Below are 18,000 nucleotides of genomic sequence, written 5' to 3'. Positions count from 1 at the left end.
AAGCTCTCCCAACAGAGGCTACTAGAGAGACACTGCAGTGGCATGCCAGCAAATCTTAATTCTGGCAGTGACAGTTTCTTCCATTACAGCAGCTCAATCAGTTTGCAGTTTCCCAACACTTACAGAACCCATCTCATTACCCCTTCTTCAGAGACACCAGTGCCAAACTGCTCCGTGTTCCTACTAACAGGTCTGGGTCCCAAACCCCTGGGGCCCTTCCTCTGAGTTCAGAGACCCAAACATCTGTCAAGTAGCATCTCCTTTTCAGAAGTCTGAGTTTCAGCTCTGTTGGGCACCTCCTGTAAGTTTCTGTGTTTTAATCATTTCAACCTCTTCCCTTTGTTCCTCAGCCCTAGGGGTGGTAGCTATTCCTACAATTAGGACTTACATATCTTCAATTTCTCTTTTTATTTTTTCAGTTATATAATTAATAATCCATTATATTAAATTCTTCAAATAACATGTGGCTTCTACCTCCTTACATGACCTTGACTGATATATAAGGATCTAATATTTACTCTTATATGTGTGTGTTTTTCCATTACCCTTAGTCATAATTATTCCTCCAGTTAATTCTTAATGTCTTTCTGTAAATTTTTGTTTTTGTAATCATATAAGAAATCACACCCATATGTCCACAATTACACTGAAACCCCTTCACTTCCCTTTCATACTTTTTCTCAATGGCACTTATCATTTTAAATACCCTATATTTTATTTATTTGTTCATTTCATTGTCCATCTCCCACCATTATTATATCCCCAGAGTCTAGAATAACATCTAAGACTATCAATGGTGTGCCGATAAACTTGCTCTCAAAAAAAAGGTCTGATACGTAGTGTTTGCCAATATCCATAGTATCACCACTCCCACACTCCCACTATGGCCTATTTTAAGCTACTAACTGAATATTTAATAATCAACTCTTGCAAACCAGTACAAGCTGGCTTCAGCACCCCACTCTATGTGGCATTGAGTGAGTTATTTAACCTGTATTAAGTCTCAGTTTTTTCATCTGTGAAATACCTGTGGGATAATAATAGAACCTAATTTATAAAATTGTGGCAAAAATTAAATGAGTTAATACAACAAAAGCACATAAGTCAGTGATACATAGTGTTAATTTTATTATTTTTATTTACCATGTTTCCCCGAAAATAAGACCTAGCCAGATCATCAGCTCTAATGTGTCTTTTGGAGCAAAAATTAATATAAGACCTGGCATTATACTATATTATATTATATTAGACCTGGTCTTATATTATTTTTTGCTCCAAAAGACACATTAGAGCTGATGGTCCAGTTAGGTCTTATTTTCGGGGAAACACTTTTCTCTACATATCACCAACATTGCTTTGTCATTTCCAATAACTTTTGCTGTATCTTCCAATGTTTGTACTGATCGAAACAGGTCTATCAAGTTCTGTAGCATTCTTTGATCAATGAACAGAATACCTACCATAGTTTGTTGGTCATGATTTGCTGATAACCAACAGGTGTAAAATTTTGGCGAACATTTCTCAAGATGTTGACTGATTGTTGTATTTCTTCCTGTGTTCGTGATCTATTCACTGATTTTGACCACTTGCCCATTTGAGATTCTGCTATAATGGAGTGCAACAGAGTTTTGGGAACACAGAGGAGTCCGGGAAGCCTTATCATCTGTCTCACCCCACTTTCTTTATCTCAAAAGTTTCAAATTGTCTGTTATGTTCTGGCCTAGAAAATGTCTGCCCTTAAAGATATTTGTGTTTTACTTCCTCAGGGAAGTTGGCCTTAATCCTGCCCACCCTTGTCAGACTCAACCAATTCCTCATTATTCCTTTTGTTAGATCATAATTCAACTGCATTTTTTACACATTTGCCTTCACTACCAGATTGGGAGCTCCTCTGAGAACATTGACTGCTTCTCCTTTATCTCTATCCCCCCAGCTCCTAGCATGCTGCCTAGAATGTTCTGGTTGTTTAACAATTATTTGTTGAGTTGTTTGGGGTTGCTTTAGAGATGGATCAGAGGCAGACTGAAGAAAGATGAAAGAACTTCTCAGAAAGAGAGCACATTGCCCAATGACAATTGAGTATAAACAAGTAGGACGTGTTCTCAAACACACAAGAATTCTGTATGATTTGAAAATGGGCTGTGTAGGTGAGTTAGCCAGTAGAAGAGATTCCATTGGAAAAACAGAAAAGGGTCAATTTGTGAAAGGTTTTTCCATGCTCTACTAAGAACAGGGCTGGAATGTGCTCATATTATCTTGTGAACCGCTTATTAGATGTCCAGGAATTTCGTGAGCCAGTTGATCTCACATTGGTTGTTTGAAATCAGCCACAGAGTATTCAGCCACAGGTTGTTTGAAATCAGCCGCAGAGTTGATATCTGCAAATGCTGCCAATCAACCTTTTCTTCATAGGCCAACTGAAAAAATTTGGGTATCACATTAAAAGGGTTGTTCAATCTCATAAGGTTGTTATAAAGATTAAGTGAGAAAATAAATATGTAAAGTACTTAGAATGTCTGGCATAATAGAAGTACTCCAAAAAAAATTGCGTGATATTATCAGTCCTGTAAAATATTAAGGTCCTATTTTTACACTAGACATCATTCCACACACTGTGGAATGTTTAGCAGTAACAAAATGTTTAGCAGTAAACAAAACAAAATCTTTGCCCCTTAAGAATTTTAAATTAATAGATAATTAACAGAAACATATTTCATACACAAGGTTATGATAAGTGCTCTGAAGAAAAATAAATGAAGATAAAGGAGACAGAGAAGGACAAGACACTTTTACTTAGGGTGGCAGGGAGAGCCCCTATGATAAAATGACACATGAAAAGAGACTAGAAGGAAATGAAGTGGTCAGTCTGTGAGTATATAGGGGTAGATCTTTCCAGGCAGAGGGAACAGCAAGTACAAAACCCCAGGTAGAAGTGTGTTCAAGGAAAAGCAAGGAATCCAGTGTAGCTGGAGTGAGCAGAGCAAAGAGAACAGAATTTGAGGTCAGAGAGCCAGGGAACACAACAGGCAGATCAAGAAGGGCTTATAAGTAAAGATTTTGGATTTGCTTTCAGTGAGAGAGAGGACAACATTAGAGGGTTTTGTGCAGAGGAGTAGATGATCTGATATATTTTAGAAGGATTACTTTGCTTATGGTTACTATTATGTTAGAATGGTAACTTGAATAGTTTGGCAAACAGGCCGGATTAGAGAGAGATTGAGGGCAGAGGAAATAGGGAATGCTCCACTGAGAATTTGTTTAGTTTAGAATTAATAAGCATGAAATCTGGAGTAAAACTGTTGGTGCTTAAATTATTCTTAGCAATGTGACCTCAGACAAGCAACTTGACTTCTCTAGGCCTCCATATATTCAAGCTGCAAAGTGATGATAACAAATGAAACCTCTCTTCACGGGTTATTGTGAATATTACATGAAATAATTCATATAAAGTGCTTAGCACAGTGCCTGGCAAACAGTGAATGTTCAATAAATATTATCATTATTTTGTTTTTCCCAAAGGGATAAATTTTCAGGTAGAATAGGAAGGGAGACAAGCAAAGGTGAATGTGTAGGGATAAAAGGAAAATTTGTAAAATCCATAGGGAATATGCAACTTTCCCCCCCTCTCCATCTTGCCTCTGAAAAGTCAGAGGTCTGACCCTAATGCATGTGGTAAGAGGACAGTAGCCCTCTGGGGCAGGGAGAGTAAAATGTGGGCAGGATCTAGCTCTCTCCTGTATTCATGTATTCCTTAGGTTTTTATGGCATCTGGGTTTTTATGGCACCTTTAATCTTTACTTTAGCCAAGTATGTAGAGGTTTCTGTGTCTATTTTACCTCCTGCAATAAAAAGGCTCTCTTGAAGACAGAGGGAAATGAAGTGGGAGGAGGGGTGATGATCTAGCAACTAGAAAAAGTAAACCTTTGAAAAGCATAAAGGCCTGAAAAATGCTTGTGAAGTAGCAAGAAAATAAAACAACAACAATGATATAGGCAAGGGAAGCAGGGAAAGCGGAATTAGGTGTGAGAATACCTGTGACTACCTGTTTCTCCATAGCTGTCATCCAGTGAATTCCTTTGGTGGTGCTATTTTGAACATGGGATTCCAAATCTAGATTGGATTTCAGATACTGTTTTAGGCCCAAGGAAACTGTGGGCTGGGCTGGGCTGGGCTGAGTAAATTCAAGGAAGTGAGCTTTCACACTAAGCATGGGACAATAGAGAAAGGGGTGCAAGGTTTTGGGTCTTAGGGAGTCAGTAAACCGGCAAGAAGGAATCCAGTGGGGTTTGGACTGCAGAACATCAATTATCAATGTTCTTCACCATTACCATCCCCACTTCTTTTTAAAACCTCAAATGCACAAAATTACACTAATACACTCAATCACACATTTGTTTCTTGGCTCACAATTTCCATCAAGCCAAACACAGCCCCACTTTTTCTCTCTTTTTTTCTTTTTTTGAATGTACAAGACTGCTTATTGAAACATTGTTTATAGCAGTTGGAAATGTTGTGAATGACCATCAGTAAGGGAACTATTTATTGCAAAATGGTTTATAAACATTGGAAACAAAGTGAATGGTCTCTCTTTGTTTGAGTTACTCCTCTTTAGCCTCCATTCCCTGTCTCATTTCCCTACCTTTCTGAGATCATCCATGTATAAATGAACATTCATAGATAAAATACAATTTTTTATGTTGTTGAATTTATATTTTCCTTAATGGCTTGTTCTTCACATATCTTAAGGATATTTTCCCCTATCATCAAGAAAATTTCCAATATATCTTTTTAAAGACATATGGTGATTACATGGCCATTTGTGACATACATAGCTGTGCAGTGGGTCATACACATGCCTCACTGGAAAAATGGAACATTACTCATTTCTCTCCCTATCAGGAATTTGAGTAAGTGAGAATAACATAATGAGAATAATCTTGAAACCACTTCTATTTCTTAAACTATATAAATAACTTGCCTGAATTTTAATTGTTGCAAGTAACAGATTACTTGCAACACATTTTGCAACTATAGAGTTACATCTTTGGGGAATCTACAGAGGGCGCTTGCAATTTCTGTCAAAATTGTAAGTGCATGTACCCCTGCCACTCCGTTTTCTGTGAATTTAGATTACAGTTCTATCTGCACATGTCTGCTGTAGTATTTGTAAATGGAGCATTTCTTTTTTATTGCAAAAGGCTGGAAACAACCCAAATGTCCTTCAATAGGGGACTGATTAAGTAAATTATAGTACATCCACACAAGGAATACTATGCCGCAGTAAAGTAAGACAAGATAATGAGGAAGTTATTTTTATGCCATTGTACAAAATATATTATAGGGTGTCCAAAACATGCTTTTTAGTGAAAAACATAAGGTGGAGAACTACGTATATAAATGCTTCCTTTTTGGAAAAGGGCCAAAATGTATTTGATCTTGTATTCAAATTTGCTTATCTAGGCATAAAGATATTCTGAAAGGATTCATAAGAAAATAAGAGTAGTGGTTACTGATGGAAACAGGACCAATGAGGGACAAAAATTTGAGGGAGACTTTGTGTTGTATACCATTTATATAGTTTTTGGCATTTGAACTCTGTGACAGCATTACTATTTAAAATTAAATTACGATGTTTGGGAGTGGAGTACCAGCAGATTTAGAGATTGTTTATTTAATCAACTTCTTTATAAGCTCCATTCCCTTAGTTCCTGGGGCTAAACTCCTCCCCCTTTCTTTTTTATCTCTGGGCTGGCATGAGTTTTAACCCACAAGAAACATGTATTAAGTATGCTTAAATTACAGGGAGCAGTGCTAGGTAGTGGGGCCCCCCAGGGGCAAAGGAGACAGGACATAATCCCTGCTCTTGAAATGGTCGGAATGGATTTTATCACTCTTTTTAGTGGCTAGGAGAAGAATCAAAAAATGTTCTCTCCTCTTTTCTTCCCCTTCCTTACTTATAATCTTGCAAAATGAGGGAAATATATTAGAACTCCTACTTAATTCTCCTCCCCCTCATTTGAAGAGTACTAAGGCTTGGAGTTCAGGAACTTTCCATGAGGCCCAGACTGCAAGACCTCAGGCCAGGGCCAAGACTCAACCGCTTCCCGTGGGCCCCTGGTGCCTTGTGGAGGTTCTTGGACCTCTCAGGCGCTGCTGTGACTGTGGTTTCCGGGTTTTTGAGTTCTCACACTCAATTTGGTGTTGCAGATATCATACTCTAGTTCCTGCTTTGGAAACGGACATGCTGAAGCTTGATGATACTCTGAGTCCATGGGGTCTGTGGGGGCTTGCTTTTCTGTTTTAGTTTTCCTCCTTTCCCTTGAGTATTATAAATGCCTTGGGGTTACATAAGGACAGAGTATAAAGGTTTGCTGGGTAGAAGCTGAAACAGATCACTTTTCTAATTGAATATCTGATCTCCTGTTAGATCTTTAGTTCTGCTTCTCTTTAGCTGGGGACATTTTGAATACTCTAAATGACAAGTCTAGTAAGAAAGCAATCAGAAAATCATTTCCCCAGAACTTTGCAGTTTACAATACATTTTCTCACATGTTATTTAATTTAAATGTGACAATGCTGGGGGTGATTGGTTAGCTCAGGTGGTTAGAGCATGGTGCTGATAATACCAAGGTTGCTCGTTCGATCCCTGCATGGACCACTGTGAGCCACCCTGCTAAAAAAAAAAAAAAAGTGACAATGCTGTGAAGGTAGATATCCAATTTAGAGTTGAAGAAAAATGATGTTTAGAGAGGGAAAGCACTCTTCCATGCAGGTATTGAATGCTTCTTGTGCAACTGTACACCTTGTGTGTATGCAGGCAGCAATCTTTTTATGGGCCGGGATCACAGTTCTGAAATTGTTGGATACTTAGCAAAAGAGATTCTACTCTCTGGAGTTGAGGCTGCTACACATTCATTCTTTCACTCATTCACTCAATCACAACTATTAGTTGAAATCCTATTCTGTACAAAGAAAGGCTCTACCAAAGAAAGAATTGGGATGTTGAGACCAACTACTATTGAGATTCTGGGGAAGCTCTTAAGGCAGAAAGTTGGAGGCTGCTAAGGAGGCAGTGGTAAGACTTGGGTTTTAGACCAGAACTTTGCAAACTGGAGTTCTATGGTTAGCAGTCAGTGAATGCCCAGTTTAGAAGCTAGCAAGCCTGGTTTCTGCAGGTTTTTTAATCAGAAAGAGCTTAACTCCCAATGTACTTTATTCATATCTGTATCAAGTTAGTTTTGCCTAACCAGCATCAATTCTCCTCTTTTCCCATTTGGAGGGATATCCTTTGGGGCAGATTGTTCCTCTCTTCTTTGGCAGCCTGGTCTAATCCATGTGATCAGAGATTGACCAATCAAAAACAGCTCTTGGACAAGACTTTGCCTCTTGAGTGAGGGACTCAAAGACAAGGGGATGTTAGGACTGAATCCCAGTTGTGTGTGGTGCTGCTGGTTACATCACGTGTTGCTTCTTGTTGGAGCTGCTATTGCACCTGATTGTTTTCCAAGCCTGGCCTCTTGTTGATGTTCTGGACCCCCAATATCCTTATATTTCTCTTTTGGTTGTTCTTGCAACAGACAAAAAAATTTTTAACTTACAAATTGTGACAATTTCTTTACCAGGCTGTGAGCTGTCTGAGAATAGGACCTAAATGTCATTCTGCTCTGTGTTTTGGTGCCCAGCTCAACCTTGGGTCTAAATACATGCAGGTCGAATAAACGAAGAAACGTGTTATATTTTTATGGGACTATGGAGTCTGGGATTCTTGGCATTATTGTGGTTGTGAGGCAAAAAATTCTGTATATGTTACAACAGCCACTAACATCTGAGCAACTTCACGTTAACAAATGTAAACTAAGAGGATCCTGCAAAGGTCCTTTCTTCCTGTATTTGAGCACTTAGCTGAGTTAGTGTAGGTGGTTCTGGTCCTCAAATTCCTGAAGGTATTTTGTTTTGTTTTGTTTTTTAATATGGAACGCTTCACTAATTTGAATGTTATCCTGGGGGCTAACACTAATCTCTAATTTGTGTATATGTGCTGCGGAAGTGAGCACAGCTGAAGCTTTTGTCCCTGGTTTCCCCAAACCTTTTCCTAAGCAATGTCCTGTTTTTGGTGTTTTTTCTTTTCTTTTTCCTTTTATTAGCATTTATTTGATGTTGAATTTACTCCCGGGCCATAAGTTTTTGTTTCTTCAGTTTCTTCTGGAAGATCTTCTTCTTCTGAGCAACCTCCTCCTCTGGTTTAGGAACAATTTGTTCTTTTTCAGTTACGATCATCTCAATGTGGCAGGGGGAGTACATGTGTGGGTTAATCCGCCCGTGAGCTCTGTAAGTTCTGCGCTGCATCTTGGGAGCTTTGTTCACCTGGCTCTGCTCAATGCCCAGAGAGTCTACATCTAAACACTTAAGTTCAGTATTACTGTCTGCACTTTTAAGCATGTGCAGTAAAAATTCTGCACTTTTTTGGGGCCAATGACCTTGCGTCCAACCCCAGTTTGGCCTGGGCACACCTCCCAACTCCACCGTTGTAACGACGGAATGGCACACATTGCTTTTGTAATGTGACATTCTTTAAATACTTGGTGGCTTTTCGGATATGCATACCCTTGATGGCCTGGGCAGTTTCACGAGTGTTCTTAGATTTGAACCTTTCGATTTACATGATTTTGTGGGGTTCTCTGGGTCAAGCAAATAGAGAACCATTTTCAGAGGTCACCCTCTGTTTTTACTTGAGCTGAGGTAATGCCCTCTTCAGTCTCCAGTGTTGATACGAAAAGCACCTCTTCTATGGACTCACGTCATAAAGAAGGATCTACCAATTTTTTTTCAATATTATTCTCTTTCATTCCTTTCACAGATACACATGAAGCATCTATTCTTCGTCAGGTTCTGACAATTTACTAGGTACAAGATAGTCCCTAACTAAAATTCAGGAAGTAGACAAATACAACCAAGAGAATAGACAAATGAGATAATAACAAACTGTGCTACGTGCTCTGTTGAAATTGAAGTGATAGAGAATAATTGCTATGGGGGAGGCATGTATGTGATCAAGGGAAGCATTTCTAGATAATGTAATCAAAGAGGATCTCACTGAGGAGATGACAAACAGACCCGCATGATGAAGAGTCAGCTTTGCAAGAGGCAACAGCCTAGTCAATGGCCCAGCAGCTGGGAAGAGCTTGGAAAGAGCCATGGCAACTGACAGAAAGTCAGTGTGGCTAGAGGATGAAAAAGAGTGGAGGATGCAGATGGAGAGCTTGTTTTACGCAGGTCAGTGACATGATTCGATTTACATTTAAAGAAGTGCAATCTGGCTGCTCTGTTGTCTTCCCAATGTAAAATAAAGTTATTGCCCTCCTAAATTACAAATGGTTAGCATTTCTCTTTGAGACTTTCCAAGTCTCATTGGGAAAACACCTCAGAACCTTCTGGGGTGGCTGCAACTCTCATCTTGGTCTCTGGAGGCTAAATACAGCTCTTCACATCAGTAATTGGAATCCTTACCTAGCAGTGAATGAGACAAAGTGGAAGAGGGATTAGTACAAAGGCCCTGAGGTGGGAAGGAACCTGGCTTGTTTGAGGATTTGAAAGAGGCTGAGAACTGGGGAAGCTGGATGTATTAGCATGTGAGAGAGGAAGGTTAGGTCCAGACTTTCCAGAGCCTGGCAGATAGGCTTAGATCCTAATCCGAAGAAAAGTGGGTAAAAAAGACTTGGAGCCTGTGATTGTATTTGCGTTTTGAAAAGCTCCTACTGTCTGTGTGTGGAGAATGGATCGGAAGGGGGAAGAATAATAGGCTGGAGGGGACAACCGTCACCTAGGAGAGAGGTGATGGTGGCCTAGACCCGGGCGTTGGGAATGGGATGGAGAGAAGTGGGAGGCTTCGACAGGCATTTAGGAGGCAACTTTAACAGGCGATGGATAGTGTCCAGTCCCAGGCTTGCTTTGGTCTCACTGATTGCAGGTGAGTGGGGACTTCGAGCTCCGTCCGCATCAGGGCGCCGGCCCGGTTCCCGCGCGTCAGGGCCGTGGGCGTGGCCCGCCTGAGCGTCGCCACGGTGATCGGGTTGGGCGGGGCCGAGGGCGGGGCAGCTGGGGAGCTGCGTCACTCGGTGGTGGCGATGGTGCGTGTATGTGGGGGGCGGGGGATACGCTGGGCGCGTCCCGAGGGTCACGTGGTGCGCAGCACGCAGAGTCCTTCTGTCGGTTGGTCCTGGAGCGGCGCAGCCGGAGCCGGGCTGTGAGGTGAGCTCGCGGTGAGGCGCGGCGATGCGAAGACGGGTGGCCGAAGCCGGGTCGGGGCGAACCCGCGCCAGGCGCGCGCCGTGCGGGCGGGGACGGTTACGGACGCCACCGCTGCTCGGGTCCCCTGCCCGGCCCCGCTCCCCGCTCGGCCCGTCTCGCCCAGCCCGGAGGGAGGCCCGGGGACCGCTGCTGAGAGCGTGGCGGTCGTGCGAGCGGCGCCCAATCCCCAGGGTTGCCCGCTGGAGTGACGGCGGCCGCGGCCAATCAGCGCCGCCTGAGGGGGCTGGGCCGCGGGGTGCGGGCCCAGGGCGCGGAGCGGGCCGTGTTGGGGGTGGGGGGTAAGCTCTAGGGCCACAGCTTGAACTGTGAGGCCCCCGAGAGCTCCACCACCAGCCCTTGCTGTTTTCTTGTGCTTTGGGAACGCTTTTTTTTTTTTTAATTGACTGTTTTAGCCTATTCTGGGAAGCACACCCCTTTCTTAACCCCCGACTATGGGAGTGTCCCCTTTCTCTAGTTTTGAAAATGTGGGTGGTGCACCCCCTTTCTGAGGCTCCAGCTCAATTTCCAAGGCCCCTCAAACAAGATGTAACCCTTTTCCCAGACCCCCCCAAACTGGGAGGACACTTCCTTTTTCGAGCCTTCAATCTGAGCAAGCACTCCCTTTCAAATTTGGAAGTTCGCCGCATTAACGACTCTCTCAAACCTGGAGTCCAGTAACCAAGTTTTGGGGTACTTCTGTTTCCACAAATCAAAGGAAAAAAAATCCCTTTTCCAGGCCCCAAATATGGCAACATGTTTTCCAGAATTTCTTAAATTTAGGGGACACTTCCTTTCTCCAACCCTGCAAATCTAGGATGCACCTCGTTTCCAGATGCTATTGAAAATAAAATGGAAATCCTGAAGTTTAAGGGTACATATTTACAATCACACAAATAAGGGCATTCGCTGCACTTTCCCGTCACTTTTTGGATTTGCATCCTTTTTCATGAGTTCCCCAAATCGAACTAACTTTATTTCCTGGGGGATACTTATTTTAATGTCTGAGAGTGTGTTTGTACCCCCAAATGTACAGAATGCACCCCTCTTGGTTACACAATTCTCAGGGAGCAGTAACCTTCCTGATGCTTCTTAAATCTGGGAGGGCACACCTTTTTTCTGAGTCCAATCATTACCAAACCATGGTCCATGGTTCTTGAGCTTTTCTGCTCTCCAAGACATTTTCTTTCCTCGGTTTCCTTCTCTTTTTTCCTTCCCATTTCCATTTAGGTGCTTTTCCTATCTGGTCAGTGCACCCATTTCCTCTTCTTTTGATGAATGGGTATCTTGAGCACAACATTTTCTCTGCTTCTATGGCCTTTTTTTCTGAGCACACTTCCTAATCACACCTCCTGAATTCCCTTCCTCTAAAGGGAGGGTCCCCCTCCTAAAGGGGTGTCTGCATGTTTTCTTTTTCTATGTCTACTTTACCTTTTTCTGATTTCTGCTAACTGGAACTCTTCTCTCTTGGCTTGCTCTATCCCCAGGCATTTTTTTGTTTTCTAACTCTCATTGGACGCTGCTCTGCTTGCTGGTGGCTGTAGAGATTTTCCCCTTTCTTCCCCTGGCGCTGGAGGTAACCTCAGGTCCAGGACTACCTGCTGCCCCAAGCGCTGGATTCAAACTGGAAATGAATCCCCTCTCATTTCTTTGGTTATTCACAGGACTCTTAATCCTCCTGGTGATTTGCTTCCTTTACCATTCTGCCTTGATAGTACTGTTTGCTTTATTTCCCTCAAGAAATTCTTTTAGTCTTGGTTTCAGCTAATAAAAGTTCCTCTATTGGCTGTTCTTCTTTCCTTTTATCAAGAAAAGAGGTCATTTGGAGGAACCTCTTAGTCTTTTTGTTCTTGTCCATGGGTTGCAGGTGGGGGATGGACTTAACTCTCCCTATCATCCTCTCAAATATCTGCCAAGCCTTGCTCCCAACCCTCACCTTAAAATCTACAAGTATCTGGGCCCTCTTCTCTCTTTAAGAGCCTCACAGTAGGTTCTTTTGTATTTCCCTCTGCCTTTCCAGATCTTACTTAGAGCTTTTCCACCTGAGCCCCTAACCAGATTAATTTCTCCACAGCTGACACCCCAAGTGCTTATGGGATAATGACACCTCTGACCTTTCTCCTTTTTTAGGAAGTACTTGAGTGTGCAGCTGTAAGAGGCCTCAGTGGAGGAGAGAGTTTGGGCCTGCGAAGCTATACTGGCAGGACAAGGCAGGAAAATACAGCATTTTTAGGACTACATCCTTCTGAATGTCATTTGGAGATTGGACGTTTGCCAAGCACCTGCTTCTTCTTAGGGATGCTAGGGGATATAATGAGACTCCTAGGAACCTGTAGGAAGTAATGGGGCTTGTGGAGAAGTGTTCTGAACTCAGTGTTGGAACTTGAATAAAATTAACCATTATTGTATTTTCAGAATAACTAAGCTGTTTTATATTTCATGTTCAAGAAAGCCCTGGAGCTAGGTTGTGCTATTTCAGGAAGTGAAATAGATTCCACATGTAGATTATTTGGTCATTATTAGTAAGTACCAAATTTATGAAAAAACATTGGAGGTCTGTCTGAGCAGTACATAAACTGTGGTATACAGTAAGTGAACAGGTACTTTGTCTGCCTGTTTGGTGCTTATCTGTGTACTGCTCTGTACAGTGCCCTGTTCAACTACACTACTGCTTCTCAAACTTGAATGTGTGTATAAATCACTTGGGCAGGGGTGGGTCTTGCTAAAATACTGATTCTGATCAAGTAGGTTTAGGGTGGGGCCTGAGTATCTGCGTTTATAATTCCCAGGTGATGCTAATGTTATTGAAATACACTTTGAGTAGTGAGATGCTATACATAATAGCCAAAGATTTCTCTGTGAAAATAGAAAGGTGGTTGGTTAGCTTTATGCTGGGGTATTATTTTCCATTTTCTCTTTATCCAGACACATCCCTTCAAGTTTGTACCAGGCATGGTCCCCTTCTGAGGACTATTAGTTATACTTAGTTTCAGTTATTCTAGCATTTAGCTTTTATTTTATTTTTTTACGTGATTAAATTTATCTACCTGTTTTATCCTAAATTTATCCTATTTTATTGGATTTTGAATCACAGATAAGAGAGATTTCTTCACTTTCAGATTATAGAGGAATTCATCCCCTTATTTTCTTTTTTCTTTCTTTCTTTCTTTTTTTTTTTTTTTAAGATTTTATTAGGGAAGGTGAACAGGACTTTATTGGGGAACAGTGTGTACTTCCAGGACTTTTTTTCAAGTCAAGTTGTTGTCCTTTCAATCTTAGTTGTAGAGGGTGCCGTTCAGCTTCAAGTTGTCCTTTCAGTCTTAATTGTGGAGGGCGCAGCTCAGCTCCAGGTCCAGTTGCTGTTGTTAGTTGCAGGAGGCGCAGCAGCCCACCATCCCCTGCGGGAGTCGAACTGGCAACCTTGCGGTTGAGAGCCAGCGCTCCAACCAGCTGAACCATCCGGGAGGCAGCTCAGCTCAAGGTGCTGTGTTCAATCTTAGTTGCAGGAGGCGGAGCCCACCATCCCTTGCGGGACTCGAGGAATCAGAACTGGCAACCTTGTGGTTGAGAGCCCACTGGCCCATGTGGGAATCGAACCAGCAGCCTTAGGAGTTAGTAGCATGGAGCTCCAACTGCCTGAGCCACCGGGCCAGCCTAGCATTTAGCTTTTAAAACGATGGCTGAAACTTCTCCAGGAGTTTGATTGCTATGTATTTTGTCAAATTTAAGTGCTTAAATATTTCTTGCTTAAATGTGAACCTAATTCTTGACATAGAATCATTCTAGTAAATACTTCATAGCTGATCATCAGCTAGCTTATGTCTCTGGTTCCTCACCTGTCCTCCTACCATGGGCAAAGAGTCTGAGATACTGCCAGGGTCCCAGGTGTTGGAATTTCCAAGGGGTCCTTCTTGGTGTTCCAGGTTCTGGAAATAGGCCTGGGAAAGGCAGGTGCTTGGACCTTGAATGGAAGCTGCTGGCGTATCTCTGTATGGGAGTTTCACAAAGGTGAATGCTGGTGGGAAGATGACCTTTGATGGGGGTCATGCCTTATGATGCTCTCTTTACCTTTGTACCCACATCTCTAATCTATTTCTAAGTCTTAGTGGGTTTTTCCTTTCTAAATGTCTTAGGTCATCTCTACCTATTTCCCTGGCTGTCACCTGTCATGGCCTTTTTCCAGCATGATCCTATTCTGGGCCCTAATCAGGACAAACCTGAATGACTAGACCGTTTTGTGTCTTGGTCCTTCCCCCTCCCCCATCCCTCACATGAATGTCAGATCCTCTTCAGTAACGGATTTGATCTTGATTTGGCTCTAGTCCCAGCTCTTCCACTCACTGTGAGACCTCAGGCAAGTCATTTAATGCTACTGGGCCTCATTCTCCCCATTTGTAAAGTGAGGGGCTGATTATCTCCAAGGTCTCCTCTGCCCTGAGTCTTTGTCAGTACCTTGCTTAGAAACCCAGTGTCTGGGGGTTTGTTGTAGCAGATCTGATTTCCTTCATGTGCTCTGTTGGGCAGGCTGCCAATCATTCTCGTCCGAGTCGCTTTTGCCACCGTCTCTTTTTCAGCCGAGGCGTCCAGCTTGTCCTCACACCCAACTTCAGCGTTCTTCTGCCTCCATATCCTCTGCCGGTTCCACGCTTTGTTTCATTCAAAACTGCCTAAACTTATCAAAGAAGTCTACCTTGAATTCTCCATTAAATGTTAGCTACTCTTCTCACGAAGAGGGAGACTGTATTTACATACAGCATGTTTATTTGTAAGTTCTCTTTTCTGATGTATATTTAAACAATGTTTCCCCACCTCCTCAACCCAGCTTTCTTTTTCACTTTGAATTAGCAGTGTAGGTAGAATGAAATTTAAAAGGGAAGCAGGTAGTTTGCTTTTGGCTGGAGTTGGGGAAAGTGAGATGTAACGCTTTTAGCCCTCAACTCCCAAGGTGTCCCATAATCTGTGGGAAATCAGCTACTGGTACTTATTTTTCCTGGATTTTAAAGGTGCTTAAACTCCCTATCTGAAATTTGAAAGTGCATCCTAAGAGCAAGCATCATTTAAAAATTACTTCCAAGTGTTCTTCCTTATAGGAATATACTCAGCCACAAAACCCCAGACAAGATGCTAAAGGCAATGATAAGAAATCTAGATTTTAAATTACTCCATCAGTGAGTAAAACTAACAGTTTTTTTTGAGAACACCTGGTTATTCTCAAAGGCAGTTGCTGACACTGCGTGGAAATCAGGGCTCTAAAGTATATAAGGTGTGATCAAATGATATGATGGAATGTTTAAATAAAAAGGTTTATTACAGTAAAAGACACATTGCCATTAATCTCCCTCAGAATACTCCCCATTGCTTCAAACACGCTTAACCTCATCGTTCTTGCCACTTTCTGAAGCAGTTCTGGAAGTCCTTTTTCGTGAGTGTCTTTACTTCATCTTCTATTGTGACAACGCTTTGTGTCACACATTGCTTCTGGTATAGCAGTTTGTGTCAAATAAAAACATAGTGTGTCCTCATCCACCTTATTCAGCGGATCTGGCACCATGCAACTTCTTGCTCTTTCCCAAAGTCAAAATGACTGTGAAAGAAAAACGTTTTGAATCGATTCAGGACATTGAGGCAATCACGACAGCGCAACTAAAGACACTCATAGAAGAGGACTTCCAGAACTGTTTCAGAAAGTGGCGAGAACGATGGGATAAGTGTGTTTGAAGTGAAGGGCAGTATTTTCAGGGGGATTAATGGCAATGTGTCTTTTATTGTAATTAAAAAAAAATTTAAACGTTCACCATATTTTTGGTCACCTTGTCTATAATCTCCAACATTCCTTCCTCACCTTTTTAGGAAGTAATGGAGGGAAGTTTACATTTTTCTATCCTTTTTTTTAACGATTTTATTGGGGTAGAGGAACAGGATTTTATTGGGGAACAGTGTGTACTTCCAAGACTTTTTTCCAAGTCAAGTTGTCCTTTCAGTCTTAGTTGTGGAGGGCAGCTCAGCTCCAGGTCCAGTTGCCATTGCTAGTTGCAGGGGGCACAGCTCACCATCCCTTGCGGGAGTCGAACCGGCAACCTTGTGGTTGAGAGCCCACTGGTCCATGTGGGAATCGAACTGGCAGCCTTCGGAGTTAGGAGCACGGAGCTCTAACCGCCTAAGCCACCGGGCCGGCCCTACATTTTTTTTTGATAAACATTTTTTAAGCCACAATGTATGCTAAGAGCCTCCTTTCCAAGATTGTAAACTTGGAAAGAAAAGGGAGGATGCTGTCCCTGTTCATCTCTCAGCAACTGTACCTTGCAGATTGTTGACTGACTACCATTGGGTTAACCTATTGCAAATTGAAACCCTGATTCGTCATGATGGTGTGACAACTTTGCTAGATCTTGGGCTAGGCATCCATCCAGCTGTCCTTTGCTTTCTTTGGCCAAATGCAAGCAATGAGCTTGCAGAAATCCCGTAAAATTTTTGGAGCCTTGTATGAGTCACCAAGTGTAAATAGTACAGTTTTATTAAAGGGAGATGGTGCCTGAATCCATGGACTTCGGGAAAAGAACGAAAGGACGGGGCTGGGGAAGGATTTAAAACCATGAGTGTATTAAATGAGAGCTTATTCCGTGTCAGGAAACATAATCCTAGGATTAAAAAGGCTGACTCCCCGGCATCATAGATGCTATTTGGGCTCTCTTTGTCCTAGTGGAGACCTGATTTTCAAGAGGTCTCTTTTTTGCATGGAAAAGGTGCATGGTTAGGTGGATTGACATGTCTTCCTTGCTTCTACAGGTGTATAGGTATTGGGATTTCTAGGTTGTGGAAACCTGGTCTGGAGTTGTGGACATTTTACAATCATAATAATTACACCAAGCATTTTTTTGAGTACTCTATTGGATCTTTTTGTTTTCCCAAGTCAAGTTGTTGTCCTTTCAATCTTAGTTGTGGAGGATGCCGCTCAGCTTCAAGTTGCTGTCCTTTCAGTCTTAGTTGTAGAGGGCGCAGCTCAGCTCCAGGTCCGGTTGCTATTGCTAGTTGCAGGGGGCGCAGCCCACCATCCCTGAGGGAGTTGAACCGGCAACCTTGTGGTTGAGAGGACGTACTCCAAGCAACTGAGACGTCGGGAGCTCAGCGGCAGCTCAGCTCAAGGTGCTATGTTCAATTTTAGTTGCAGGGGGCAGAGCCCACCATCCCTTGCGGGACTTGAGGAATTGAACCGGCAACCTTGTGGTTGAGAGCCCACTGGCCCATGTGGGACTCAAACTGGCAGCCTTTGGAATTAGGAGCATGGAGCTCTAATCACCTGAGCCGCCAGCCCGGCCCTCTATTGGATCTTATTAAATCTTTACAATTTGTCTATTATCTTCATCTAGTAGATGAGGAAACTGAGATTAACTAATTTGTCCGGAGTCATATGGCTAATAGCGCCCAGATTTCTTTGTCTACAATCCTGGTGCTCTTACATCTTCCTCTCTCTACAGCTGCCATACCCCTCCGTCCATTCTCCTCCCCGCTCCCCCCCACCCCCCGTTTGAATAAGTCACTTTAATCACAGTATCAAACAGGTGGAAGTATGGAACCCAGGACTGAGATACTGCTGAGAGAAAGGGTGGCCTTGCCCTCTCACCCCAGATTCCATGCCTGACCATGCAAACATTCCTTAATTGTAGAAGCTCCACTTTCCCAGCTCAGGCTGTCTTTCTCCCTTTCTTGAGGCACTTG

At 42.6% G+C, this 18,000-nt stretch overlaps 1 protein-coding gene and 1 pseudogene across 3 annotated transcripts in view; one reads left to right on the top strand and one right to left on the bottom strand.

Moving 5' to 3' along the window:
• Nucleotides 1–8,163: 8,163 nt before the first annotated feature.
• LOC308491097 (large ribosomal subunit protein uL22-like) lies at nt 8,164–8,703 on the bottom strand (annotated as a pseudogene). Its single transcript has one exon. The product of its transcript is annotated as a large ribosomal subunit protein uL22-like (transcript).
• A 1,379-nt stretch (nt 8,704–10,082) lies between these two features.
• PHF20 (PHD finger protein 20) overlaps nt 10,083–18,000 on the top strand; it is a 117,670-nt gene continuing 109,752 nt past the window's right edge. The window contains exon 1 of one of the 2 annotated variants that reach the window (XM_081034645.1): nt 10,083–10,248. The gene's annotated coding sequence lies outside the window, so the exon portion shown is untranslated. The remainder of the gene's footprint in view (nt 10,249–18,000) is intronic. The other variant, XM_081034644.1, reaches the window with a different exon arrangement.

Source organism: Rhinolophus hipposideros (genome assembly GCF_964194185.1).
Source record: "Rhinolophus hipposideros genome assembly, chromosome: 22".
Lineage (NCBI taxonomy): Eukaryota > Metazoa > Chordata > Mammalia > Chiroptera > Rhinolophidae > Rhinolophus > Rhinolophus hipposideros.
This window is presented reverse-complemented; position numbering and strand designations above follow the sequence as displayed.